The 27,821-nt window shown below is 42.1% G+C and overlaps 1 pseudogene; it reads right to left on the bottom strand.

The window, feature by feature from the left end:
* LOC123727314 (forkhead box protein I2-like) overlaps window positions 1-20,375 on the bottom strand; it is a 33,060-nt pseudogene extending 12,685 nt beyond the window's left edge.
* Between the last annotated feature and the right edge of the window lie 7,446 nt (window positions 20,376-27,821).

The raw sequence follows: 27,821 nt of genomic DNA, 5'->3' as shown, positions 1-27,821 counted from the left end.
CATTTCCCCAGCCTACCAGTCATTTTCTTCGTTTTCTGGATTAGACATTTATGACGGATTTAACAAGTAAGTACGTCTCCTAGTTAAGTGGTCAGAACCTTAACCTTAATGTTACCCTAATGTTGCCTTTTCCACCCCAATCTCAACTCCAGAGACAGAAATGTGAGCTGCTCCATATGGTGACCTGCGACTCTGCCTTATCTGAGGATAGACGGGGAAAGCGGTCAACACGCCGCCTAGCTGAACTTAGTATACTAAACGGTAACAATTTATGGACCACTATGTGCTTTAAGGATCCCACTTCTGACACTATTTGTATTTCATGACCAATCCATTGGAGGACGAGCCTGGCTCTCTGATAAACACAGAGGAAACATGCACATTAGCTGAATCTCAATCCATGCACAAACTTCACTTGGGATATCTATTTGTCAGGGACAACTACAGTGTCCAGGAGGCATAATTACATTTTTTGTGTTTGTCTTCGAGTTGGTGACCAGCAGACCAAACCCGTAGACAGTGAAGATCTGGAGAGTAGGATATATACTGTACATGCACCCCTGCCTTATGGGTTTTCTGGAGTGAGTTGTCCAGTGTATGGGGATGAGGATAACGCTAACCTATTGAGATTAAGCCGTGTTGTCATATACCTCGTGCCTGTGCTGACCGCTTCATCTCAACCCGACTGATGCTATGTGGTGGCAGTGGGCTGCGAGGCCAGAGGTATAATCAGGGCTCCTGGGGGCCTTCAGCTGCAGGCCTGGCTCCTGATCCTTGATTAAAGGTCACCCCGCTCCCTCTAAGGGCCTGTAAGCCCCTGGGAGCCCTAGACTCTCCCCTTCACCAGGCCTGATGCGTGTCCAACAGGCTTAGCCCAAGTCTTGAGGGATGGAGAGAGGGCCTGCCGAGAGGAATCCCAGGGAGAGGAAAATCCTCAACAACGGCTCCAACCTCCAACCTCCATCCCCCCATTCCCATCTCTCCCTCACACATTGTCCTGTTGTCCCAGTACCATGGACCGTACTCTGGTAGCATGCAAAATGGATTCCACAGCGGAAGCGACTTAAAGCTTTCATAGCACATACTTTGTTCCAGGCCGCTTCATTTAAGAGCAGCAAGGCTTTGATGGATTGTTCTCTAGTTTATTTTAAGACTTTCATTTCAAATATACTGAACAAAATATAAACGCAAAATGTTGTTCTCATCTTTCATGAGCTGAAATAAAAGATCCCAGAAATATTCAATACTCACAAAAAAGCTTATTTCTCTAAAATGTTATGCACAAATGTGTTTACATCCCTGTTTGTGAGAATTTCTCATTTGCCAAGATAATTCATCCACCTGACAGGTGTGGCATATCAAGAAGCTGATTTAACAGCATGATCATTACACAGGTGCACCTTGTGCTTGGGACAATAAAAGGCCACTCTAAAATGTTGTCACACCCTGACCATAGAGAGCCCTTGATTCTCTATGGTGTAGTAGGTCAGGGCGTGACTAGGGGGGTGTTCTAGCTCAATATTTCGATGTTGGTGTTTTGTATGGTTCCCAATTAGAGGCAGCTGGTAATCTTTGCCTCTAATTGGGGATCATATTTAGGTAGCCATTTTTTCCACCTGTGTTTGTGGGATATTGTTTGGTTTTGTGCTTGTTGCACCACGTAGTCACGTTTTCTTGCTTGTTATTTGTTTTGTTGAAGAAGTTTCACTTTAAATAAATGTCGAACTCAACACACGCTGCACCTTGGTCCATCTCTTACAACAACCGTGACAAATGTGCAGTTTTGTCACACAACACAATGCCACAGATGTCTCAAGCTTTGCAGGAGTGTGCAATTGGCATGCTGTGACTGCAGGAATGTCCACCAGAGCTGTTGCCAGAGAATTTAATGTTAATTTCTCTATCGTAATCCGCCCCACAACTGCAGACCAGGTGTAACGACTCCAGCCCAGGACCTTCACATCCGGCTTCTTCACCTGCGGGATTGTCTGAGACCAGCCAACCGGACAGCTGATGAAACTGTGGCTTTGCACAACCGAAGAATTTCTGCACAAACTGTCAGAACCAATCTCAGGGACGCTCATCTGCGTGCTCCTCTTCCTCACCAGGGTCTTTACCTGACTGCAGTTCGGCATCATAGGCGACTTCAGTGGGCAAATGCTTACCTTTGATGGCCACTGGCACGCTGGAGAAGTGTGCTCTTCACAAATGATTCATGGTTTCAACTGTATCAGACAGATGGCAGACAGCGTGTATGGCCTCGTGTGGGCAAGAGGTTTTCTGATGTCAACATTGTGAACAAAGTGCCCCATAGTAGCGGTGGGGTAATGGTATGGGCAGCCATAAGCTACAGACAACAAACAAAATGGCATTTTATCGATGGCAATTTGAATGCACAGAGATACTGTGATGAGATCCTGAGGCTCATTGTTGTGCCATTCATCCACCACCTCATGTTTCAGCATGATAATACACGGCCCCATGTTGCAAGGATCTGTACACAATTCCTGGAAGCAGAAAATTTCACAGTTCTTCCAGGGCCTGCATACTCACCAGACATGTCACCCATTGAGCATGTTTGGGATGCTTTGGATCGACGTGTATGACAGCGTGTTCCAGTGCCTGCCAATAACTAGCAACTTCGCACACCCATTTAAGAGGAGTAGGACAACATTCCACTGGCCACAATCAACAGCCTGATTAACTCTATGCGAAGGAGATGTGCCGAATTGCATGAGGCAAATGGTGGTCCCACGAGGTACTGACTGGTTTTCTGATCCACACCCATACATTTTTGTGAGGTAACTGTGCCCGACAGATGTGTATCTATATTCTCAGTCATGTGAAATCCATAGATTAGGGCCTAATGAATGTATTATCCTTATATGCATCTTTGAAATTGTTGAATATGGTTGAAGATGTTGCTTTGCAGAAAAACTCCTGCTTAGACGAGTTTACCTCTGCACATTTATTGTGGTCAACGTTTCGGTACAACACCTTTTTCTAGGCTGTTTTATTCCAAACTCTCACCAATAATAACTTCCATGACCTTTGACTCCCAAGTGCAAACCTTGTTAACCTGGATACTCTACAATCTTCTGCAAATCCTTTTTGTGAAGATGGATCCTAATGCTGGCTAACGAGCTGGGTTGTGGAATCTTGTGGAACTTGTGGAATCAAAAATTCACTGGAAGGTTCAAACGCCTATCTGAAATCTGAATCACACAAACTTCAAAGCTTTATTTACGGTTTAATAGAGATGACTTTTTAGTCATTTTCAGTCCCTCACTAGAGGCCATAGCTTTGAGTCTTGAATTTTTCATTGGCCTGCTCAGCCACCACCACCTGTGCCATCCCCAACCCCACCGGCGTAATCACCATGGCCAACACCACACAACATCATGGTCCAGGGATTCCTGGATAGATTTGGAATTGACTGTGGTGCGTTAACAGGTAGGAAATAGAGGGAGAAGTCAGATCAGAACCAGTAATATGATTGCACCTTGCTTGTTAACATAACAACTACTAGATGATTAATTCAGTCAGTTAATCCCTGGTGGCCAATGGGCTCAGGGGGGAGTAGTTCCGGCAGTCTAATCCAAGCCTCACCACGCCACTCCAACGGGCTTTGTGTGAGCAGGTATTAGCACCACAAGTGCAGCCCGAGACAGCGATGGGCAGAAGATTGGGAAAGTCCCCGGACTCAATGGCGGGAGCGAAGGGAGGGGGGCAGGGAGAGATGGAGGGGAGGGGGCAGGGAGAGATGGTGGTCGCACTCAAGGTGAGACTTGGCAAGACTTGCATTTTCCATTTCTCAATTGGAGTTGAAAGCGAAAAATGCACTTGGTCCCCATAGCTTTGCTGGGGACAGAATCTGATGTAGACAGTCTCTAGTGTATTTATGTGTCTCTGTTCTAAGTGGGTCCTATGTGATGGTAATGGATTAGGACTGGTATAGAAACCATGATGAGAACAACCCCATGGATAGTTTTGTTCACTTCTCTTTTGGACAAGAAAACATGAGAGAAATGCTTTAGAAATCCCTTCTATGGATCGTCCTCATGTGCATCCACGCGCTAAACAGGTTTGTTAAAGAATTTGACCCGCCAAGGTCCAGGTCTATAAATTAATTCTGTTAAGTGGCAGCATTCAGGCCCCAAAATTATTTATACCCTTACTATTGGCCGGGGAGTCACTTAGATAAACACTGCGGAGGTTCATCTCATGTGGGCCACAAAGGGCCTGAGTGTGCCGCTGCCAAAGGCTGCACTGAACTCTGACCCTGACAGGTCACGAGGAGCATTTTTCCCTCAGTAATTGGACAGAAGGGCCCTTTCGCTCTTCATTTAACCTTTTGGGACTGATTCTTTCTTCCTCAGCTACCACAAAGCCCCTGGTCCCAACCCAGTGTTTTCAGGCCTATCTTTCCACCCTCAGCACAGGCCTTTGAAAGCTGGAGAAAAGCTGGAGTGTGCTTGCCCTGTCAGGGACAATGGCAGAGTTAGTGACCCCTGACCTCACCAGCCTCTGAGTTTTCTTTCTGGATCAGCGGCAGCCATTTGTTACGGTAGGTTATTGCACCACAGCTCTGCAACCAAATGAGGGTAAACACTTGTTAAGAGGTGATTGTTCTTCTCTGGGCTGCGCCCCGACTCCTCCTTTTCTCTCTTCTCCTTTTGTTTTTGAGGGTCTGTGTGTTAAAGATGGACAGGTCTCTTGTTTGAAATGCAGGCAGCAGTTCCACAGTCAATCATTGTGACAGTTCTTTGTCACTTGTCCAGAAGGGACAAGATAGGACCCTGTGTTACTCAGGAACAAACACAGAACAGTATAAATTATTCAGATATTCACATCTGCACAAAACAAGCTTCTGGGAGAAACATATCAACATAGCAAAAAGTAAAGGGAAAGTGTGTAACAACATACTTTCAGGACAGATATTGCCCACATGCAGACTCAAATGTATTATCTTACAAAAACAGACACTAGCATCTCTGAAAAGCCTGTATGTATGTACTGCATGTTCCATACAAAAGCTAGAGGTAGATTCTAAGTAGAATTTATTTCAGCACTCTAGGCAGAGTTATGGATCAAAACTGCAAGGATTTCATGAAAGCAACATGTCATGCTATAATCACTTGACTTTAATGCATATGAAATACTATGTCTCCAAAACAGAATAGACTCATGATATTCTCTAACACTGACAAGGGGGCCAACATTATAACCTTGTGCAGTCACTTTACTCATGCTTCAGGGAAACCACAATTACAAAAAAATCTAAACTAGATTAGCCTTTAGTGTTCCTAAAGTGACCCCCCCCCCCCGCCTCCCTCCCTCCCCCTACTCGCTCCCTGGTCATGAGGTGACCGAGGACCTCGTGTGTCCAGATGCCGAGCATGCGGCCGTGGCGGCAGGAGCGTCCTGTGAGGCGGCCGGAAAGCATATGGGCTGAAAGGGACAAATCTTCTGGAGCTGCTGTCCCCTTCTCTCTGGGGACATAAGCCTCATTGTCCCTGCCCTCCGTGCCACTTAATGGTGCAGAACAGCATTGTACAGTATTGTCAACTGTTCCTTGTCTTTTTCGCCTTCAATAGCAGGGCCTCTCACTCACTCTCGCTCAGTAGGTGTTTTAGTGCCCCCTCCTCTTTCATCCCTTTCTTCTACTGCCACCTCCCTTTGCTACTTTTTTGCTAGATTGCTTAATGTTCCTCTTGAGTGATGGGCTAATTGTGAGAGAACAATTAACCCATCTTATTTTCTCCCCCTCTTCGCTGTCGTGTCTGCTTTTGTTTTAGGGTGGTGTCTCTTGAGTGGAAAAGGACTTGAGGTCAGTCCAATATCTGTCTGGGTGTCAATGCAAAGCCCCCCCAACACGGGGCCTTAAATCATGCAGAGCTCATGGGGTGCACAGCTTGTGGTCAGCTTAAAGAGGCAGGCTGGAATCCTCTGTCTTAGTGACTTGCTTACATTTTGTATGTATGCGTGAGTGTAAGTATGTCAATGTGTGTGCACAATGTGCATGCAGGAACCTTTAGGGAAGGAGCTCTGAATTGATTGATATTACTTGTTGACTTAGAGGCCTGCTGCCCTGACACAGTCGGTGTTTGGGTTGGCGAAACACCAGTCCCTTACTAACACTTTTTGAAGGGAACCTGTCTGTCCTATATTGTGTGCAGACGTCATACTGTATATGTAACACCTGACCTGTATGCCTCCCGTTAACAAAATCCTCCACTCAATATTGTAGACATCCATCCACATATGTGGGTCTAACAAGCTTGTCCAGTCCAGTCACCCAAATCGAGAGGAAATGGGATTTACTGCCCCCAGTGTTATAATCCAACCACTTAAAGGCCCCTCTCCCTTGTCAGCGGTCTCTCCTTTTGTGTGTGCCGAGAAATATGTTCCCATTTAATAGACAGGTGATCAAACCAGCTGAGAGACAGCTTTGGCCAAGATGGGATGTCTACACACTTTTACCCAGTCTCCCCTATTGTCTCCATAATGTCACAGCTGTGACCCTGTCTGCAACCTTCCCTCATTTGGGCTTTCATACTCTTTTCTTCGCCCATACCTTCTGCCCCATTTCATACTGTCTGGATCCCGCCCTACACGTGGACCCTAGTAACAGCATCTTGCTCCTAGCTCCGACCACCCTCCCAGCTTCTCACATCTAATCCCATTTTAATTTGGCTTCTTTTCCACAATCTGCCACTTCTAACATGAGAGAGAGAGAATCTTGAGTCGCACACTGTTCTGAAGACGCTGCCATCTTTTTTTAACATACAGTATGCTTCATAGTCTTCCGCTTTTCACGGAAGAATTCACCCAAAATTCACCCAACTTATTGTGGGAAGCTTGTGGAAGGCTACCCAAAACGTTTGACCCAAGTTAAACAATTTAAAGGCAATGCTGCCAAATACTAATTACGTGTATGTAAACTTCTGACCCACTGGGAATGTGATGAAAGAAATAAAAGCTGAAATAAATCCTTCTCTCTACTATTATTCTGACATTTCACATTCTTAAAATAAAGTGGTGATCCTAACTGACGTAAGACAGGGAATTTTTACTAGGATTAAATGTCAGGAATTGTGAAAAACTGAGTTTAAATGTATTTGGCTAAGGTGTATGTAAACTTCCGACTTCAACCTCATATATATAATTCTCACAATGCATTATTTCGGTATAAAGTTGTCCTACAGACTATCAATGCATACTGTCAATTTTTTTTTAAAGGTTGGAGGTGGATCACCATTCTCCAAAGTCCACAAGAGAACAAGTTAGAAATACTATATGATCTGGCTGTAGATGGCGGTGATGTGCTATGAATGACCGTCTGTTCATCACACTATTGTGCCGAACCCAACCGTAATCTGCTGGCTCAGATCATTTCTTTTCACCGACCCCAAACGTAATCTGCTGGCTCAGATAATTTCTTTTCACTGAAGCCAAACCGTAATCTGCTGGCTCAGATCATTTCTTTTCACCGACCCCAACCGTAATCTGCTGGCTCAGATAATTTCTTTTCACTGAAGCCAAACCGTAATCTGCTGGCTCAGATCATTTCTTTTCACCGACCCCAACCGTAATCTGCTGGCTCAGATAATTTCTTTTCACTGAAGCCAAACCGTAATCTGCTGGCTCAGATCATTTCTTTTCACCGAACCCAACCGTAATCTGCTGGCTCAGATCATTTCTTTTCACTGAAGCCAACCGTAATCTGCTGGCTCAGATCATTTCTTTTCACTGAAGCCAACCGTAATCTGCTGGCTCAGATCATTTCTTTTCACATTGTCCTTTCCAGCAAGGTTCCAGTTATTATGATGAATGCACACCCACTCCAGCCCAGTACAGATCAGCTCGGCTGGGTTTAGTTTGGCTCAGTAGTGTGAAAAAGGTGCTCTCTATCGTCCTGATTGGGTCTGAGCTCATTGGTACCCTGTTGCCCATTAGCAGCCATTAGTGGCCTGCCTCAGATTTTGGCACACCACTGGTAGTGGTGGTTAACCATCAACCAGTGGTGTCTGTGTGACGATAGTCAGCGAAGGGAGGGCACTATGGTGCTAATGAGAGCAGAGGACGGCCTTTCCCTCTCTTTTGTCTCCCTCTCTCCCTGTGTCATTATCTTAATGTGTCTCCCTCGCTCCCCACTAAAAGGCCTCAGCCAGTTTGGCCTGAGGTACACAGATGCTAATCTGAAGCCCAGTGAAAATGGCAGTAAATGAAAATTAATTGATTCTCATTCAGGCTCCTTGTGAGTTCGCTGTTCTCTGCCCTGTGTTTTCTTAATATGCGGACCTTGCCTGTTGAACAATACGTGCATAACCCTACACCTACCCAACTCAAACACATGGTAATGTACTTGCCATTGCTAGGCAGGCCGAATGAGGAGAGCGAGAGAACGTAACGTCTTGAATTGTATGTACTGTACATTCGCTATTTGACCCGTAACCAGTGTAGACCTCACAATGATGTTCTTGAGATGTGCATCGTCTATGTATAGATCATTTTGGGCCATATTTCACAATCATATTGACTAATGAAGTTATTGCAAAGAGTAATAAGAATCTAGATATTGGCCCACATGTTGTCCATTCACTAAACTGTAATGCATGCAATCACCCCTTTACTAGCCATACATGGTGTTACAAAAACATCCTCAGCAAGGAATGAAAAGTAATACAGTACAGTACACTTGTAACCTGTTGCCATTACAACCTGCTCACTGCTTCATAATTGGTCGTATTTGCATTATACCAATATTGTGGTTTGAATATGGTGCTAGAGTGAGATCTATTAAAAGGAGGGTTAACTGTTCTGTGGGATTAGCGTAATGAGCTGTGACCAATTGTGGTGTAACAGGCACCAGAGCAGGAGTTCACCCTCTTCAACCTCAGGAGGCTGAAGAAATGTGGCTTGTCACCTAAAACACTCACAAACTTTTACAGATGCACAATCGAGAGCATCCTGTCGGACTGTATCACCGCCTGGTACGGCAACTGCACCGCCCTCAACCGCAAGGCTCTCCAGAGGGTAGAGCGGTCTGCACAACACATCACCGGGGGCAAACTACCTGCCCTCCAGGACACCTACAGTACCCGATGTCACAGGAAGGCCAAAAAGATCATCAAGGATAACAACCACCCGAGCCACTGTCTGTTCACCCTGCTACCATCCAGAAGGCGAGGTCAGTACAGGTGCATCAAAGCTGGCACCGAGAGACTGAAAAACAGCTTCTACTTCAAGGCCATCAGACTGTTAAACAGCCATCACTAACATAGAGAGGCTGCTGCCAACATACAGACTCAAATCTCTGGCCACTTAAATAAATGGACTTAATAAAGGTATCACAAGTCACTTTAAAAAACGACACTTTAATAATGTTAACATATCTGACATTACTCATCGATTCTATACCATCTACTGCATCTTGCCTATGCCGCATCACTCATCCATATATTTATATGTACATATTCTTATTCCTCCCTTTACATTTGTGTGTATAAGGTAGTTGTTGTGAATTTGTTAGATTACTTGTTAGATATTACTGCATTGTCGAAACTAGAAGCATAAGCATTTCACTACACTCGCATTAACATCTGCTAACCATGTGTATGTGACCAATCAAATTTGATTTGATTTGATTTGACACCCCAGCTCTTCCCTCCAGTCCCTTCTGCTCTGCCACACTGTCCACCCTGTTTGTTTACCAATCAATCGATCACCTTCCATTTTCTTTTTTTTTTCGTCCTTAACCAAGCCTCTCCTCCTCTGCCGGGTCATTGAGGGGGTCAGAGTGGGCGTTCAGCTGAGCTCTAATCCTGGGGGTGGGAGGGGGGGGGGATCTCATTTCTCACATGTATAGGACCATGTAAGGGCCTGTATCCACAAAGTGTCTCAAAGTATAGGAGAGCTGATCTAGGATGTGTTTTGTCCTTTCAGTCATAATGAATAAAATGATATGGACAGGGAAGACCTGATCCTAGATCAGCACTCCTACTCTGAGACACTTTGTGAATACGGGCCCAGACCTGGGTGGGGTTTGGGACTGTTCCATTGGTTCGATTCCGCCAGGTAAGTGCAGCTTAAATATTAGAAAGAAAACAAACGCTATGAAACCAGGTCTGATATTTTTCCATGAACATAGCAGCCACATCAAACCAAACACATTTGATAGTGGAGTTTATGGTTTGCTGTGACAATGTGCTTGGGAAATTCCCTCATGATCTTATCCATAGATATTTCTACAGAATGGCAAGGATTAAAATGAATCAACAAAAATAGAACTGTGATTTATTCTCTGTGAGGCTGTTATTGCGGTTATCTAGTTGAATTTATGGAATGTCACACATGGTGTTTATCTAACCGGGATGAAAAACATCAAGACCTCCCAGAAAGGCCCTTTCAGATGGAACCCAATCACATTCAGTCCATTTAGCTGATGACAGATAGCTTTACACCATCTCTCAGACAGTACCGTGAGACTGAGCTCACCCACTTAACACATAGACATTTACCATACATAAAATACCCCAAAAATCTGACAGAAAGTTACACTTCAGAATCTCAAACCAATCAACCCCCCCCCTAAAAAATGTTTTTATAAAAAGCTTTGCTACGTTTTGAGAGTGTGAAAGAAAACGAGCGATGGCCCGCAATGAAAAGAGGGACATTTGCTAAGCTATCATTCATGAGTGAGGGTCCCATGCCTCCACAAGCTTGCTCCCAGCTCCACACACTTGTTGCCATTGTGACACACTGGCAGTGAGAAGCCTCTGTGGTCCAAAGGGATCAATTCAAATACTGACAACAACACACTAAACCAGGCTGCCATTTGTCCCAAGCAAACCCCCAAGAAACCCCTCTCTCCCCATCTGTCAGGGGGCCCCCAAGGCACATTGTGTGTATGTGAATGTGTGTGGGAGGGAAAGGGGGTGTGTGAGAGGAGGTTAATCAAGATTTGGATGAGGAAGAGAAGAGGGGGAGGTGAAGGAGTGTGTATGTGTGTGTATGTATGTGTGTGTGTGTGTGTGTGTGTGTGTGTGTGTGTGTGTGTCTAAGAGAGAGAGGGAGTGAGTGGATGTGTGGGAGGAGAGGAGCTGGTCATTATGCTGATTTTCCTGTTTTCTTTTCAATGCCATTAGAAGAATACATTCTTGTACGTTCCTTTCTTTTTGGTCAGGCAGTCTCTGTCACCTACGCTGCCCATTTTTATGCTACAGCAAGGGTGGTCACAGAGGGAACTAGAATCTGGGAATCAGGTCAATTATAGACGATGTCTTGCTGATAAGAGAAAGAAATTGAGAGAGAGAAAGACAGTGAGGGAAAGAGAGGGGGTCTGCTGTTTTATAATAAACCTTTAGAATAGCACCAGGTCACCTTACAGACAGAGTGGAGCTTGACTTGGCTGCCTGGTTTTGTCCTGCCTGTTGTGACGCTCCTAACAAGAGCCGTTCTCACACACCAGCCCCCCCCAACCCCCCGAGCACTTTCTCACCAAGCTGCTTCACACGCATCTATGCAACTGCAAATTCTCAGTCCCTATTTTAATTAGAAAATCTGAACAGTCCCTTTTAACCTCTTCCATGCAGCAGACCATGTCAAAGCAACAATCCCTGTTCAGTTTTCATCCCGGTGGACCTGAAACCACCTGAGCTCTCTCCCCTGCTGACGGTAGCCTTGGATTGGAGTTGGCTCTAGGCCACAATAGGACAAGTACTGACCCCTGACCTTTGCAGCGACCCATTCTCTTCCAGGGGTTAGGGGCTGTGGCAGATGTGGGTAAACTTCCAGCAAACTAGAGAATGGAGCACACTTGTTAAAAGGGGGTCTGTTTTCTCCCTGTCTTTTGAGCAAGTAAACCCCAAGTGGAAGATGGTTCTAATTGGGAAAAGGTTAAAATGTGAGGTTCAAATAGCAGCAGACCAGCTGAAGCACACAGTGGCTATCAGTGGAGGAGCAGGAGACTCAGTAGATGAAAAGGTGTTGGTTCAGGCATGGTCCTAATTGGGGTTATGTGTGATAGGTATCAAAAGAAGCTCCCGGTAGCATCACTGCACACCAATTTAATTGGGATAGGTCTAAATATGAAGAAAATACTGAATTGACAGAAAAGGGTTAGGGTTATTTAGCTAGCCAGCAATTAATGTAAGAAAATTTTACAAATATGTAAAATCTCTATGAACATTTAATGTACACCTTGTAGTCAGTGATTTTAAATGAAAGTATAGAGCAGGCCTAACCTATCACAGAGACATGAATGATTGCTGCAGTTTGCAGACATTCCAACTTACTGAGTATGACAGTTCATTATGGGGTGGCAGTGTAGCCTAGTGGTTAGAGCGTTGGACTAGTAACCGAAAGGTTGCAAGATTGAATCCCAGAGCTGACAAGGTACAAAATCTGTCGTTCTGCCCCTGAACAAGGCAGGTAACCCACAATGGCCGTCATTGAAAATAAGAATTTGTTCTTATTCTTAACTGACTTGCCTAGTTAAATAAAGGTAAAATGATCACTTACATAAACATCCTTAGAGAATAAGATAAACATACATTAAGCCACAGGCATTTTAAACCTGTTACCAAACGACTGATGATCCTATAGATTCCCAGTGGGTTAACCATAGTCTCCCTTTCTGCCTGCTACACCAGTTTCTCTCAGTCACTGACTGACCATTGTCTGTATATTGAATGCTTTTGATTCTTGTTGTATAGCCTATTTGAACAATAACCTGGGCCTACCTGTATATGATTGTATTGTTTGATTAACAACAAAGTATTATGAACACCTATTTGTAACACAATTTTTTAAGCCACTGCATTTTTAAGAGATGCTTCTTTTTTTTTTTACTGCGTTGATTATCTTTTTGGACTTTTGGAAAGGGGGAAAATAGGGCATTCTGACAGACATGTAATTTCAAGGAAATTATGATCCACGACCAATGCGTACGAAATAAGTCCTTCCACCGTTTCCATTGAAGAGGTGGGATGTCCCCTTAACGCCGGTAGGTGGCAATCATAAACAACTTCAGACTCGTAATGCCGATGATCGACCGATGATTATCCTGCAGCCAGAGCACGCCAATCGGTAATTCAAACCTTGCTGCTTCGTATCAAATGTTTAGATATCATCTTTCAAAGCTTTCCTGTGTAAGTGCATGTAGGCTACTCAGTCAATGTTTCTCATCAATACGCCATCAGCATAAAAAAGTCTTTGCAATTGCGACAACCCAGAAACGAATGTCATGATATGTTGTTTTGAGAACTAAACAAAGTAAACCAAATGACCTGCTACTTGTCCACAGTTATCATCTATCTGGAGGCCATTGCATTCATATTCATTTCTTCCTTTTCTCTCGCAGTCGACTCGCAAAAGAAAATGTATTGGATGAGACTCACAATGTGCATTATCCATAGGCTGTACTGAAGTGTAGGCCTATGAAGCCTACATAGCCTATGTGGTCTGTATGTCACTCACCACAATGATGGGGACAGAGTCTCATGTTGTGAGAAAGTTTAACGAGATTATCAATTTAATTTTTGGGCAACACTTCAAATATAGATTTTTGTCTCTTACCTACAATATATTTTAACGATTGTCGTATTCATGGTCAATGGAAGCCCACATTCCTTGCATTGAGATTGGCTTAACAATTTAATTTGGGTTGCCTAGTTTTCGGCTTGTCATTTTCACATGCCAGTAGAACAGTGTTTCCCAAACTCAGTCCTGGGGACCCAAAGGGGTGCACATTTTGGGTTTTGCCTTAGTATTACACAGCTGATTCGAATAATAAACGCTTGATGATTAGTTCATTATTTGAGTCAGCTGTGTAGTGTTAGGACAAAAAACTAAATGTGCACCCCTTGGGGTCCCGAGGACCGAGTTTGGGAAACGCTGCAGTAGAATAATGCCATTCAGGAATTCTGCTGACTTCACATAATGAGTTTTGAGACTAATGGTTAAAGGCATTAGTCTGTAAGACTTGCAGAGACAATGGTTGGGAAAGGTAATAACCAGGCATTTAAATCACCCCAAATGGGACAGGCTCATTGGGCACTGTGGGGAGACCCTTTCTCCAGCCCTGTAAACTCCACTCATCTCTTTGCTAAAAAATGTCAGGAAGTCAAGCCGAGCATTCCCATTCCTGGGGTGTCAGCGGGGTTACAGCACCGGTGTGTCCCGAGTGTGAACCTCTTCTCATTTTTCCATGGCCAAAGAGTCATAAATGTCTTGTTCCTATTGTGTGGGAACTCATCATGGACATTGTCTCTGAGGCTCTGCTCACCAGTAGCCAATAAGGTGAACATGGTCTCCTATCGAGCTGCAGTCTAGCATTCCTGGCATTTCCAGTCGGCTTTCTGGCATAAGGTCAGCAGAGACACAGTCAAGCCGTGGAACGAGGTTTTGGTCCTTCTCCCTAGTATGGAGACTGTTGTTGTCTCCTGGTTGGAATGTCTTTGTCTCCCAAACAAGTGGTCCCCCAGAGTGATGGTCAGGACAGGACCCAAACAAACTAATTTGGATCTGCGTCTAGACAAAGTCAGAGTTGCTTAATAATTCTGACATAAGTATATTAGTATTATTCACTTCTCTATCTGAGGAAATTGATGATCAGTTTCTTGATTTCTCCACTTTTCTGTCTTAATCATGATACAGTAATAATCTCTCGGCTGCTGTTTTGTAACGTAAGTGTATGCAGAACACTAACAAGATATGGGCCTATCGCCATCTTTCTCAATCACATGAAACTGTCCTGACCGGCATAACAAATATACTTCCAACACATCTCTGAATGCGTCAGCACTCTCCTTTTTTACATGGTGCCAGCTGTACGGTAGAGCACTGAGGTAAAAAAAAAAATGTCTAGCTTTAAGATCCGCTGTCAAAGTCCCCCCTCCCCTTCTTCTTCACCATGTAATATCTTTAATCTCTGGGGTTCCTTCCTACCTCTGCTGCTTGAGCGCCGCACTAAATGTGTGAGAGAGGGTGCGAGATCTCAGCCACTCAGCTGCTCTGGGGTCAATGTTGTGTTACAGTGAATGACTTCAGTCCTGCAGGGCAGGAGACTGTGCTGACACACGATCTAGCAGCCTCATAGCTAAGGCATCTCGTCCTAATCACCGCTGCAGCAGGAGTCCCTGCTTCATTATGAGCCCGGCACTACTTTCCCAGGAAGGTAACCAGGGGCATCCTGGCCTTTACCACAATACACTGCAGGGGGGGTGGGGGAGTTGCAACCATCTACAATGGTGTCATTTTTCCTGGTTTTAATCAAAACGCTGAGAGATTAGATTTTTTCTTCTTTCAATACTTAAGCCTAACTGTGTTTATGTAGCTCTCTTGCTGTTTGGTTTTACTACATAGTCAAAAGGATTCAGTAGATTACTGTACTTATTTCGTCACTACTTATAGGAATTCATTTGTTTTCTTATTTTTGTTGCTCTCGCGATCTGCTTTCTGTTGACAAGTAAGTTGGCTGGGCGGGACTTTGACATGGGACATGTTCAGTGAATGAGTGGAGAGATATGAGCGGAGAGATATGAGTGGAGAGATATGAGTGGAGAGATATGAGTGGAGAGATATTGTGTCTGTTAGTTTCCGCTTTGTGGCTAGTCACTGAGTTCCTGCGCAATGTGTGTAAGCTATAGAAAGATAAAATAGCAGAGAGCAGGGCCCTCTGGTTGTGATTTAGGCTTTCTCAGGGCTTTCATTTGGTGTGGAATCTAATTAGAAGTGGAGCCGCTAGGAACTGGGGGTCCTGCTGTGCTCTGTAGTGCTGTCCACCAGAGTGCATTGTGACAAACTATCATTTGAGTATTGCAGACAAACACCCCTCTTAAATATATCTTCTCCACTCATACCTGGTAGACTCTCTGAGGTATTCCCCCTGATGTTCATCATTCAATGACTGTACATCTGTAGATTTGAATCTGAAAATGTACTGGGAATAAATCTCCTTAATTTGAGCATATTATTATATCTAGCTATCAGCCTGATTTACAAGTATAGGTGAGTCATAAAAGTACCCATTTTCTTTTGCTGACAAAAGCGAGTAACATCAACTCTTACTTGCTGTCATAAAATAAGGCAGTAAAGGGAAATGTGCATGCCCTAACACAGTGGAGCCAACCAGAGAAGAATGCAGTTTAACAGTCCTGATTTAGTCTCGTTATTGAGAGATTATTAGCTTTAATCTAGTAAAGAGGGAGCGTGACGTCCCAATCACCATCCAGGTCTTTTCAAACAGAAGGGGGATTTAATTATTTTATTTGCATTATTATATTTTTATGTACAAAACAAATACAAAAACAGAAACATACAAACAAGAGTACATAAACCTAACAGACAAGGGTATTAAATATCGAGATATATTTTCAATTTGTCCAAAAAGTTATGGTACGTATTGCTTTCTTGTTTTTACACTTAGTTTTGAAATGATATAATATTTGGAAATTATAACAATCTTAAACAATGTGAAGAGGGGTTTGTTCTCCGCCCACTTCATTTCATAGATAAAGAATCTGCCATGAAAAATAAACAAATTAACAATGAAAGTTTAATCAGAGTCCATATCATTTGGATCAAAATAAAATAGAATATCCGAGTCTTTCAAATCAACATTAGTAGTCGTTTCTTTTTAAATAAAATCTTCTAACTCACTCCAAAATCTTCTGACACAAGAACAGTCCCAAAATAAATGTTCAAGAGTCTCTGGGTCACAACCACAAAATGCATATTTGTTATCAATAGCTATTTTGAATCTGTGTATAATAAATTTCTTTACAGGGTAGATTCAATGAATGAGTTTGTATGATTCTTCTTTCACCTTATTAGATATATAGACCACCAATCTGTTGGAATATAAAATGAGGGATTATATTCCAAATGCAATCCTTATTTCTTAAATCATTTTGTATACATTTGATCTTAAAGATTATATTAGAGGTTTTAAAATCCAGAGCGTTCCATCCTCCCTCACTTTGGGTGCTACATACAGTACTACCACTTTTCATAATCATTTAGTATCAACCATTTTACTTACTGACAGAGGAACATCCAAAGCAAGGGAGGTATAAACTAATCTGGACAGACCTTCAGATTTTGACAAAAGTACATGTCCAGATAAAGAAACATTTGTAAATAACCAAGGGTTAAATCTCTTTCCAATTTTCTCTACAATAGGAGAGAAATTCAAGTTGGCTCTTTCTTTCTGATCTTTGCTATTCTTTAATACCATTATATGTGATCACATCTTTTACAGGGATATTACATATTGAGTTTAAGTCACATCTTTTCAACGTAAATAATTCACATTTTGTAATATTCAGAGATAAACCAGATACATGTGGGAAGGCATTAATACACTCAATAGCTTTCCTGACTTCGTTATGATCTTTTTACAAAATGGTGGCGTCGTCAGCCAATTGTGAACATTTTATCTCTTTATCTTGTGTCTGAATATCCCTAAAACTATCCTTATTGATATGAAGTGCCATAACTTGTATGACCAATAAAAAAATGAGAAATTGGGCATTCTTTAATTCTGCGTATAATGTCGAATATCTGTGAAGTTCCATGGGATAATTTAACAGAGATGTTACTATTCCTGTAAAGTGACTTAATTACACTTTGAAAATATTGATCAAAACCAAAAAATCGAAGAGTCCCAAAAATAAAATAATGTTAAACTATATCAAAAGCCTTGTAAAAGTCTAGAAATTAAATAAAGCTATCTTTCATAATGTGCTCGTTGTAGTCTGTCAAGTCCAATACTAGTCGAATATTATTACATATCCAGTACCAGTCAAAAGTTTGGACACACCTACTCATTCAAGGATTTTTCTTTATTTGTACTATTTTCTACATTGTAGAATAATAGTGAAGACATCAAAACTATGAAATAACCAAAAAGTGTTAAACATATCAACATTTATGTTATATTTGAGATTCTTCAAATAGCCACCCTTTCCCTTGATGACAGCTTTGCAGACTCTTGGCATTCTCTCAACAAGCTTCATGAGGTAGTCATCCTGGAATGCATTTCAATTAACAGGTGTGCCTTCTTAAAAGTTTATTTGTAGAATTTATTTCCATCTTAATGCGTTTGAGCCAGTACATTTTATGGCAAGAAGAGCTCAAATAAGCAAAGAGAAAGAAAGTCCATCATTACTTTAAGACATGAAGGTCAGTCAATCCGGAAAATTTCAAGAACTTTGAAAGTTTCTTCGAGTGCAGTCGCAAAAACCATCAATCGCTATGATGAAACTGGCTCTCATGAGGACCACCACAAGAATGGAAGACCCAGAGTTACCCCTGCTGCAGAGTATAAGTTCATTAGAGTTACCAGTCTCAGAAATTACCATCTCAAAAAAATGCTTCACAGAGATCAAGTAACAGACACATCTCAACATCAACTGTTCAAAGGAGACTGTGTGAATCAGGCCTTCATGGGCGAATTGTTGCAAAGGAACCACTACTAAATAATAATAAGAGACTTGCTTGGCCCAGAAACCCAAGCAATGGCCATTAGACTGGTGGAAATTGGTCCTTTGGTCTTGAGTCCAATTTGGAGATTTCTGGTTCCAACCGCCGTATCTTTGTGAGACGCGTTGTGGGTGAACGGATGATCGCTGCATGTGTATTTCCCACCGTAAAGCATGGAGGAGGAGGTGTTATGGTGTGTAGGTGGTTTGCTGTTGACACTGTCTGTGATTTATTTATTTAGAATTCAAAGCACAATTAACCAGTATGGCTACCACAGCATTCTGCAGCGAAATGCCATCCCATCTGGTTTGGGCTAGGTGAGACTATCATTTGTTTTTCAACCGGACAATGACCCAACATACCTCCAGGCTGAGTAAGGGCTATTTTACCAAGAAGGAGAGTGATGGAGTGTTGCATCAGATGACCTGGCCTCCACAATCCCCCGACCTCAACCAAATTGAGATGGTTTGCGATGAGTCAGACCACAGAGTGAAGGAAATGCAGTCCAGGTGAAGCTGGTTGAGAGAATTCCAAGATTGTGCAAAGCTGTCATCAAGACAAAGAGTGGCTACTTTGAAGATTCTCAAATATAAAATATATTTTTATTTGTTTAACACTTTTTCAGTTACTACATGTTTCCATATCATGTAGGGGTAAACAGCAAACCAAAAGCCGCCTCATGGGTCTCCCGGTGGCGGCCGGTACGAGTATTGAACCTGCATCTGTAGGTTCTATACGTAGCGTTGCTACAGATGCAGGTTCAATACCCGTGCCGGCTGCCACTGGGAGACCCATGAGGCGGCTTTTGGTTTTAATTTAGAATCCTCCAATCCTCTATATGTAATTAATGGCGGAGAGTCACGTCATATTTTTCGATATACTGTAGGCCTACCGTAGGCGACATGAGTCTCACTAGTGTTGAGTAATGTGCTGTTAAAAGTGGTGTAGGTCTTATTTATTTAAAGAGCATATTGAAGTTAGAAGCAATAGGATTTTAAGCACAAAGTAACAAATCACAGAGAGGTGTTGGTAAAGGTTTATTGTCCTGCTAATAGCCCATACTGGGCTATTATAATACTGTACATGGTGTCCAGGTCAGGATAACCAAAACATTTCTTTATTAAAGAATTGGTACTTGTTTATTTTGATCCAAAGCCATGAATGAGTGAGTCACTCCTGTAGGTGCCGGACTATATGTCCGTGCCATCAATTTGATAATATATAACGATATTTTGGAGATTATTTCATTTTCAAAAACCTAAAGTGAGCGATTGTAATCTGAGTAAAGTCCAAAATAATATTTGTAAAGGCCAAACAATTTATTTCTATTTTCAGAGGGAGAGAAACGCTGGGCCAATTGTGCGCCGCCCTATGGGACTCCCAATCATGGTCGGATGTGATACATAATAATAATACTTTTTGTTGTATTATTTTTTATATTTTCTGGTGGATTAAATTGAAAGGATGAGGAGTGGACCAGTCACCTCTGCTGAGGCGCGGGAAATCTGTCAGTCCGGCTGAGATGCGGGAGCATGGTGACCTACAGCGCCGGAGAGATAGCATACGTGACGGTACACCCTCCCGGCGAGTTCGGCTCCAGCCGCAGGACCCCAATCAAAGGGACGGTCCCGGGGATCAGGAGTGGACCAGTCACCCCTGCTAATGCGCAGGAACCTGTCGCCGGCTGGAGCGCGGGAACCTGACAGACCGGATGAGGCAGGGGAGCCTGGCGATCCAGGTAATGCATGAGAGCCTGATGAGCCGGTGGAAGCAGGAGAGCCTGGCAATCCGACGAAGGCATGAAAGCCCAACAAGCCGGCTGAGGCAGGGGAGCCTGGCAATCCGGCTAAGGCATGAGAGCCTGTAGCGACTCTCGGACCCGACATCATTCCCACCAAAACAAAACAACAACAAAAAACACTCCCTGATTCTTCCCTTAGGTGAGGCGTCATTCTATAACGATGTGCGCTGAGAGTCGGGAAGCAAGTTCAGGGAGTGAGTGTTTTAATAAATTAAATGGAACATAATACAAAACAAGAAACACTAACAGCACACAGACAAGAAACAGAAACAATGACACCTGGGGAAGGAACCAAAGGGAGTGACATAGATAGGGAAGGTAATCAGGGAAGTGATGGAGTCCAGGTGAGTCTGATGACACGCAGGTGCGCGTAACGATGGTAACAGGTGTGCGCCATAACGGGCAGCCTGGTGACCTAGAGGCCAGAGAGGGAGCACACATGACACAATATTTTTGTAATTCAGTGATATTTATTCCCATAGTAATTTGTTATGGATCCATAAATCTTCTTAGGGCTAGGCCCCTTTTTTCACAATTTCTGCCTGAATGATGTGCCCAAAGTAAACTGCCTGTAGCTCAGGCCCTGAAGCCAGGATATGCATATAATTAGTACCATTGGAAAGAAAACACTTCGAAGTTTGTAGAAATGGTAAAATAATGTAGGAGAATATAACACAAAAGATATGGTAGGAGAAAATCCAAAGATAAACAAACCTGATTTTTTTTGAGAGCCCATGCTCTTACAATGGAAAGTATAGAGGCATAATGAATTCTAGCTCCCAGGATGCAATTCCTATGGCTTCGACAGGGTGTCAGCAGTCTATGTTAAAGGTTTCAGTCTTGTAACTTCCAAAACGAATAAGAAATAACAGTTTTAGTAGAAGGACACAGTCTTGGAAGTCCGTGTTTGCACGCGCCATAAAGAAATTACGCATCTGCTAAAATCGGTTTCCTATTGAACATACTTCTTTCAGAAAGAAATATTATAGTTTGATTACATTTTAGGGTATCTGAGGAGTAAATAGAAACATATTTTGACTTGTTGAAACAAAGTTTAGGGGTAGATTTTCAGATTCCTTTCTCTGCACGTTGAACGAGTGGATTACTCAAATCGATGGCGCCAACTAAACTGACTTTTTGGGATATAACGAAGGATTATATCTAAAAAACAACACTACATGTTATAGCTGGGACCTTTGGACGACAAATCAGAGGAAGATTTTCAAAAGTAAGTGAAGATTTAATCTTTATATGTGAATGTATGAAACCTGTGCCGGTGGAAAAATATTTTGATGTGGGGTGCCGTCCTCAAACAATTGCATGGCATGTTTTCGCTGTAATAGCTACTGTAAATCGGAAAGTGGAGTTAGATTAACAAGAATTTAAGCTTTCAGCCGATATAAGACACTTGTATGTACCTAAATGTTTAAAATCCATAATATTTATTTGAATTACGCGCCCTCCAGTTTCACCGGAAGTTGTCCCGCTAGCTTGACACCGATACTTAATTAATCAAAATAAACATTGGCATTTTGAAAGAGTATTTTTATCATTATTTTAGTAACGAAAGCATAAAGATGAACAAATACAGTACTGTACAGTCATGGCCAAAAGTTTTGAAAATGACACAAATATTAATTTCCACAAAGTTTGCTGCCTCAGTGTCTTTAGATATTTTTGAAAGATGTTACTATGGAATACTGAAGTATAATTACAAGCATTTCAAAAGTGTCAAAGGCTTTTATTGACAACTACATGGAGTTGATGCAAAGAGTCAATATTTGCAGTGTTGACCCTTCTTTTTCAAGACCTCTGCAATCTGCCCTGGCATGCTGTCAATTAACTTCTGGGCCACATCCTGACTGATGGCAGCCCATTCTTGCATAATCAATGCTTGGAGTTTGTCAGAATTTGTGGGTTTTTGTTCTCAATGGGATTAAGGTCTGGGGAGTTTCCTGGCCATGGACCCAGAATATCAATGTTTTGTTCCCCGAGCCACTTAGTTATCACTTTTGCCTTATGGCAAGGTGCTCCATCATGCTGGAAAGGGCATTGTTCATCACCAAACTGTTCCTGGATGGTTGGGAGAAGTTGCTCTCGGAGGATGTGTTGGTACCATTCTTTATTCATGGCTGTGTTCTTAGGAAAAATTGTGAGTGAGCCCACTCTCTCGGCTGAGAAGCAACCCAACACATGAATGGTCTCAGGATGCTTTACTGTTAGCATGACACAGGACTGATGGTAGCGCTCACCTTGTCTTCTCCGGACAAGCTTTTTTCCCGGATGCCCCAAACAATCGGAAAGACGATTCATCAGAGAAAATGACTTTACCTCAGTCCTCAGCAGTCCAATCCCTGTACCTTTTGCAGAATATCAGTCTGTCCCTGATGTTTTTCCTGGAGAGAAGTGGCTTCTTTGCTGCCCTTCTTGACACCAGGCCATCCTCCAAAAGTTTTCGCCTCACTGTGTGTGTAGATGCACTCACACCTGCCTGCTGCCATTATTGAGCAAGCTCTGTACTGGTGGTGCCCCAATCCCGCAGCTGAATCAACTTTAGGAGACGGTCCTGGCGCTTGCTGGATTTTCTTGGGCGCCCTGAAGCCTTCTTCACAACAATTGAACCGCTCTCCTTGAAGTTCTTGATGATCCGATAAATGGTTGATTTAGGTGCAATCTTACTGGCAGCAATATCCTTGCCTGTGAAGCCCTTTTCGTGCAAAGTAATGATGACGGCACGTGTTTCCTTGCAGGTAACCATGGTTGACAGAGGAAGAACAATAATTCCAAGCACCACCCTCCTTTTGAAGCTTCCAGTCTGTTATTCGAACTCAATCAGCATGACAGAGTGTTCTCAAGCCTTGTTCTCGTTAACACTCACACCTGTGTTAACGAGAGAATCACTGACATGATGTCAGCTGGTCCTTTTGTGGCAGGGCTGAAATGCAGTGGTAATGTTTTTGGGGCATTCACTTCATTTGCATGGCAAAGAGGGACTTTGCAATTAATTGCAATTCATCTGATCACTCTTCATAACATTCTGGAGTATATGCAAATTGCCATCATACAAACTGAAGCAGCAGACTGTGAAAATTAATATTTGTGTCATTCTCAAAACTTTTGGCCACGACTGTACAGTATATGCCTTTACATTTGGATAATTTGGCCACCTGCATTTGTTTATTCATCTATAGCAGAACAGCATAACGGTCCGGACAGCCCTTGCTGTGCCTGGTGAGCAGTTGGTCAAAGTTATGTTATCAGAAGAGGAATGGAAATATCAGGGTGAATCGATGACCTGATGAACCTGCCAGGTATGTTGACTCTGCCTGTCGGGGGTGGAGTTCCAGAGCTCACATGTGTGCCTGGCATGGATTGTGACTCAATCTCATTCCTCACATTGTTCAACGCGTCATTCTCCGCCTGACTCTCCGCCAATGCCGCCTGGCTCTGAACCAATTCATCAGCTGTCGCCCATATCTCTGCCCTCAGATAATGTTTCTCTTTCTGCTGGTCTGCCTTCAATGACTCCACCTCGGTCTTCAAAGTTTGAATCTGATCTATGTGCACCTTCATCAGATGAGCAGAATGGTACCGCCCTGAGCCCCCATCGATTACAGTGGCCTATGAACAGGTGCAGTAGGCGACAATACAGTTAAGTAGGCCTAATAAATCGACTGCTGGTCTTAACTGTATGCTGTGCATTTTTACATTGTATTCCATTTCTAGCGAGACTATTCAAGCCATCGACTCACTGATGAATGAAGATGATGAGTGATCGGCAAAGGCAATCTGTAATCTGCTGGCATAACGGCACAACATCAACATCGCTCTTCTCACAGTCAGAAGACAGTTGAAGAAACTTGCTTGTACTTATGGAAAGGCACAGTAAGACATGTTTTATAATTATTATTATTATTTTTTCTTCTGAACATTAACCATGTGTGTTCGCTTGTTTTGTGCTGTTCTGTAGTTTCGACCCGATGATCCATCTGACAAATAAAGACCTTTGCGTCCTGCATGGACCATGCGTCCAGGCATGGATCAAAGCTAGTGAGACATTCAATGATGTCATCTTCACAAATGAATCAAACATGGCCCTTGAGCAATTTGCTCAAAATTGCTACAGAAAAAAAAGAAGAAGGTCAAGCAAGCCAAGTCCCAAGCACCCTCTCAAACTTCATGTGTGGGGGGCAATTTCTCGCCAGGGACCAGGCCCATATTTGATTTTTGATGGTAAGTTTGGCTATTTACAAATCAAAAGGTACATAAAATATTGTAACCTACACTGCATGGACTGCTATGTGTTCCACAATAATTCACTGTTGCCTCCTTTTTCAGGTATCATTGCTCGAGATTTCTTTGAGGAAGAAATCATCAAGAGATATGCTGGACCCCATGTCAGAGAGGTGTTTCTGGGACCACATCGTTTCTTTCAAGGTAGGATTATAGCAATATTTTGTTATGTTTAGGCCTATTTACATGTATATTTATACTATTATACCTAATGTTGGCTGTTAGGCTAAATTTATTTTTTTCTTCTCCAAATGCAGACAATGACCCAAAACACATTGCCGCCCAGGTTTGCATTACAAATGAGGGCATAAACTGGGTCAAGACTCCAGCAGAGTAAGTAGACCTTCATGTAGTAAAATAAAGGTTGAATAAAAATAAATAAATATAAGACCTACAACACCTACGGTAGGCCTACAATATATCTAAAAATAATAATAATAATCTCTACACGTAGGTCTCCTGGTTTAAACCCAATTGAACTTGTTTGGCACCAACTGAAAACATTAATCCGTATCTCTGCCAAGCCTACAAGCAAAGATGAACTGGTCAAGGCCATCAAGATGTTTTGGCTAGAGAAATTGATGATACTACAATGCAACAAATGCATTGATAATCTCAGCAAGGTTTTACCCGTGGACGTGGAGCTGGGTGGAAGTGCAACTAAAATCTAGTTTAAATAGCCATCTGCATTTTGAATGTCTTTTTTCTAGTTATTTTATTAGCGAAAGCATAAAGATGTTGATTAAGAAATACTGTACTGCTGTTTTGAGTTAGAAATGTAACACTTCAGAGTACTTAAGCATCGAATAAATTGCAAAAGATTGGGCTCACTTAGAAATGTCCTTGTTTTTGAAAGAAAATTTAAAAAAATTGTCATTAAAATAACATCAAATTGATCAGAAATATAGTGTCGACATTGTTAATGTTGTAAATGACTATTGTAGCTGGAAACGGCAGATTTTTAATGGAATATCTATATAGGCGTACAGAGGCCCATTATCAGCAACCATCACTCCTGTGTTCGAATGGCACGTTGTGCTAGCTAATCCAAGTTTATCATTTTAAAAGGCTAATTGATCTTTAGAAAACCCTTTTGCAATTATGTTAGCACAGCTGAAAACTGTTGGCCTGATTAAAGATGCAATAAAACTGAAGATCTCATACAATGCTGTGTACTACTCCCTTCAGGAACAGCACAAACTGGCTCTAACCAGAATAGAAAGAGGAGTGCACAACTGAGCAAGAGGACAGGTACATTAGAGTGTCTAGTTTGAGAACCAGACGCCTCACAACTGGCAATTTTACAATTTTCGCTTAAATGACATACCCAAATCTAACTGCCTGTAACTCAGGCCCTGAAGCAAGGATATGCATATTATTGGTACCATTTGAAAGGAAACACTTTGAAGTTTGTGGAAATGTGAATTGAATTTAGGTGAATATAACACAATATATCTGGTAGAAGAAAAAACAAAGAAAAAAACAACCAGTGTTTTTTTACCACTATCTTTGAAATGCAAGAGAAAGGTCACAGTTACAGCCATCACTCTGTTTGTAATTCCAATAGTGTCCACAAGATGGCATCAGTGTATGTGTAAAGGTTCAGATGGATAACTTGAAGTATGACTGAACCTCAAGACTTTTAGTGTGAAGTCCCAAGGTACATTTTGATAAATAGTGAAGGAGATATTTGCATTCATATTCCATTTTTTTCTGCAAGAATATCGTCATATCTGTATACTTGGACTTTGATTTAGCTTGCCAAGTATTAGTAGCCATATTATAAGATCAACATTTGCAAAACAACCAGTTCAACAAATGTTGAACTTCATAACTCTGAATATCCTTATAATTTTTGTCCAAAATGAAAAGGCATGCTGCTGTACAAGGTTAGTAGCTACATTTTCTGACATATACATGGTTTTCATAAATCCCAGGTCATTGGCTATCTAGATAGCTTTGTTTGACCCCAATTGGTGCTTATTTGACAAAGATACAGTCGTTCAAGTGATGGCCGCCTGCGTCATCTGCGTGCCATAAACGCATAGCGCTCTGACCAAATATGGTGTCCTATAGGATATACTACAACCCTAATGAAATAGTGAAGTCTTGTTACCTCTAGGATCTCAGGGAATAGATACAAACGTGATTTGACTCGTTGAAACAACGTTTAGGGTGAGATTTTCACAGATTCCTTTCTTTGCAAATTGAACGAGTGGAAATACAAAATCGATTGTGCATGCTATATGGACCTTTTTAGGATATGAAAAAATATTTAATCTAACAAAATGACACTTCATGTTATCTCTGGGACCCTTTGGATGATAAATCAGAGCAAGATTTCAGAATGTAAGTACACATTTCACCTTCAGAGGTGAATTTATCAAAGCTATCGCGGTGAAAAAAACTGTTTTGTTGTTAGGAGCTCTCCTCAAACAATAGCATGGCATTTTTTCGCAGTAATAGCTACTGTAAATTGGACAGTACAGTTATATTAACAAGATTTTAAGCTTTCAGCCGATATAAGACACTTCTATGTACCGACATTTGTTGTTTCTCTAAAATCTGCGATCTTGACATAACATGCTGCATGATTTACAACTGTCCCGTTGATGGAACGCCAATCCTTATAGTGCCCGCAAAACACCAGTCTCAACTGTAACCACAATGTCACAAATAATTTGGATCTACCTTTCCAATTAGTTTTAGAGTTTGAGATTAATTTGATTAATATTATGGTGTTTCTATTTATTTTTGAAAAAACACTCTGGGTTTCTGTTAGAATTGAACTGAAAATATATATGCAATTATTAGTTACATTGTTTTAGTTTGAACGTGCAGACTGGCACTAAGAACAGTGGGAACGCTTCCCTTGTCAGCGACATTATTAGTGCAATGCCCCTTAAAGTGTTGCTCTGTGCTACCTAGTGTGACGGGGCAATTTGTTTATTGCCTTACCTCCCTAATCTTACTACATTTGCACAAACTGTCTATAGACTTTTCTATTGTGTTATTGACTGTACATTTGTTTATCCCATGTGTAACTCTGTGTTGCTTTGCTTTATCTTGGCCAGGTCGCAGTTGAAAATGAGAACTTTTTCTCAACTGGCCTACCTGGTTAAATAAAGGTGAAATATATATATATTTGTAAAGGGCGCTGTACAACGTGACTGGTCGGGAGTAAGAGCAAAATAATCCTAATAAAATAATAAAAACCTTAGTGTAACAACAGTTTTAG

The sequence above is a fragment of the Salmo salar genome, chromosome ssa15 (genome assembly GCF_905237065.1).
Source record: "Salmo salar chromosome ssa15, Ssal_v3.1, whole genome shotgun sequence".
Classification (NCBI taxonomy): domain Eukaryota; kingdom Metazoa; phylum Chordata; class Actinopteri; order Salmoniformes; family Salmonidae; genus Salmo; species Salmo salar.
The sequence above is the reverse complement of the archived record's forward strand: the minus strand, read 5'-3'. Positions and strand labels throughout refer to the sequence as shown.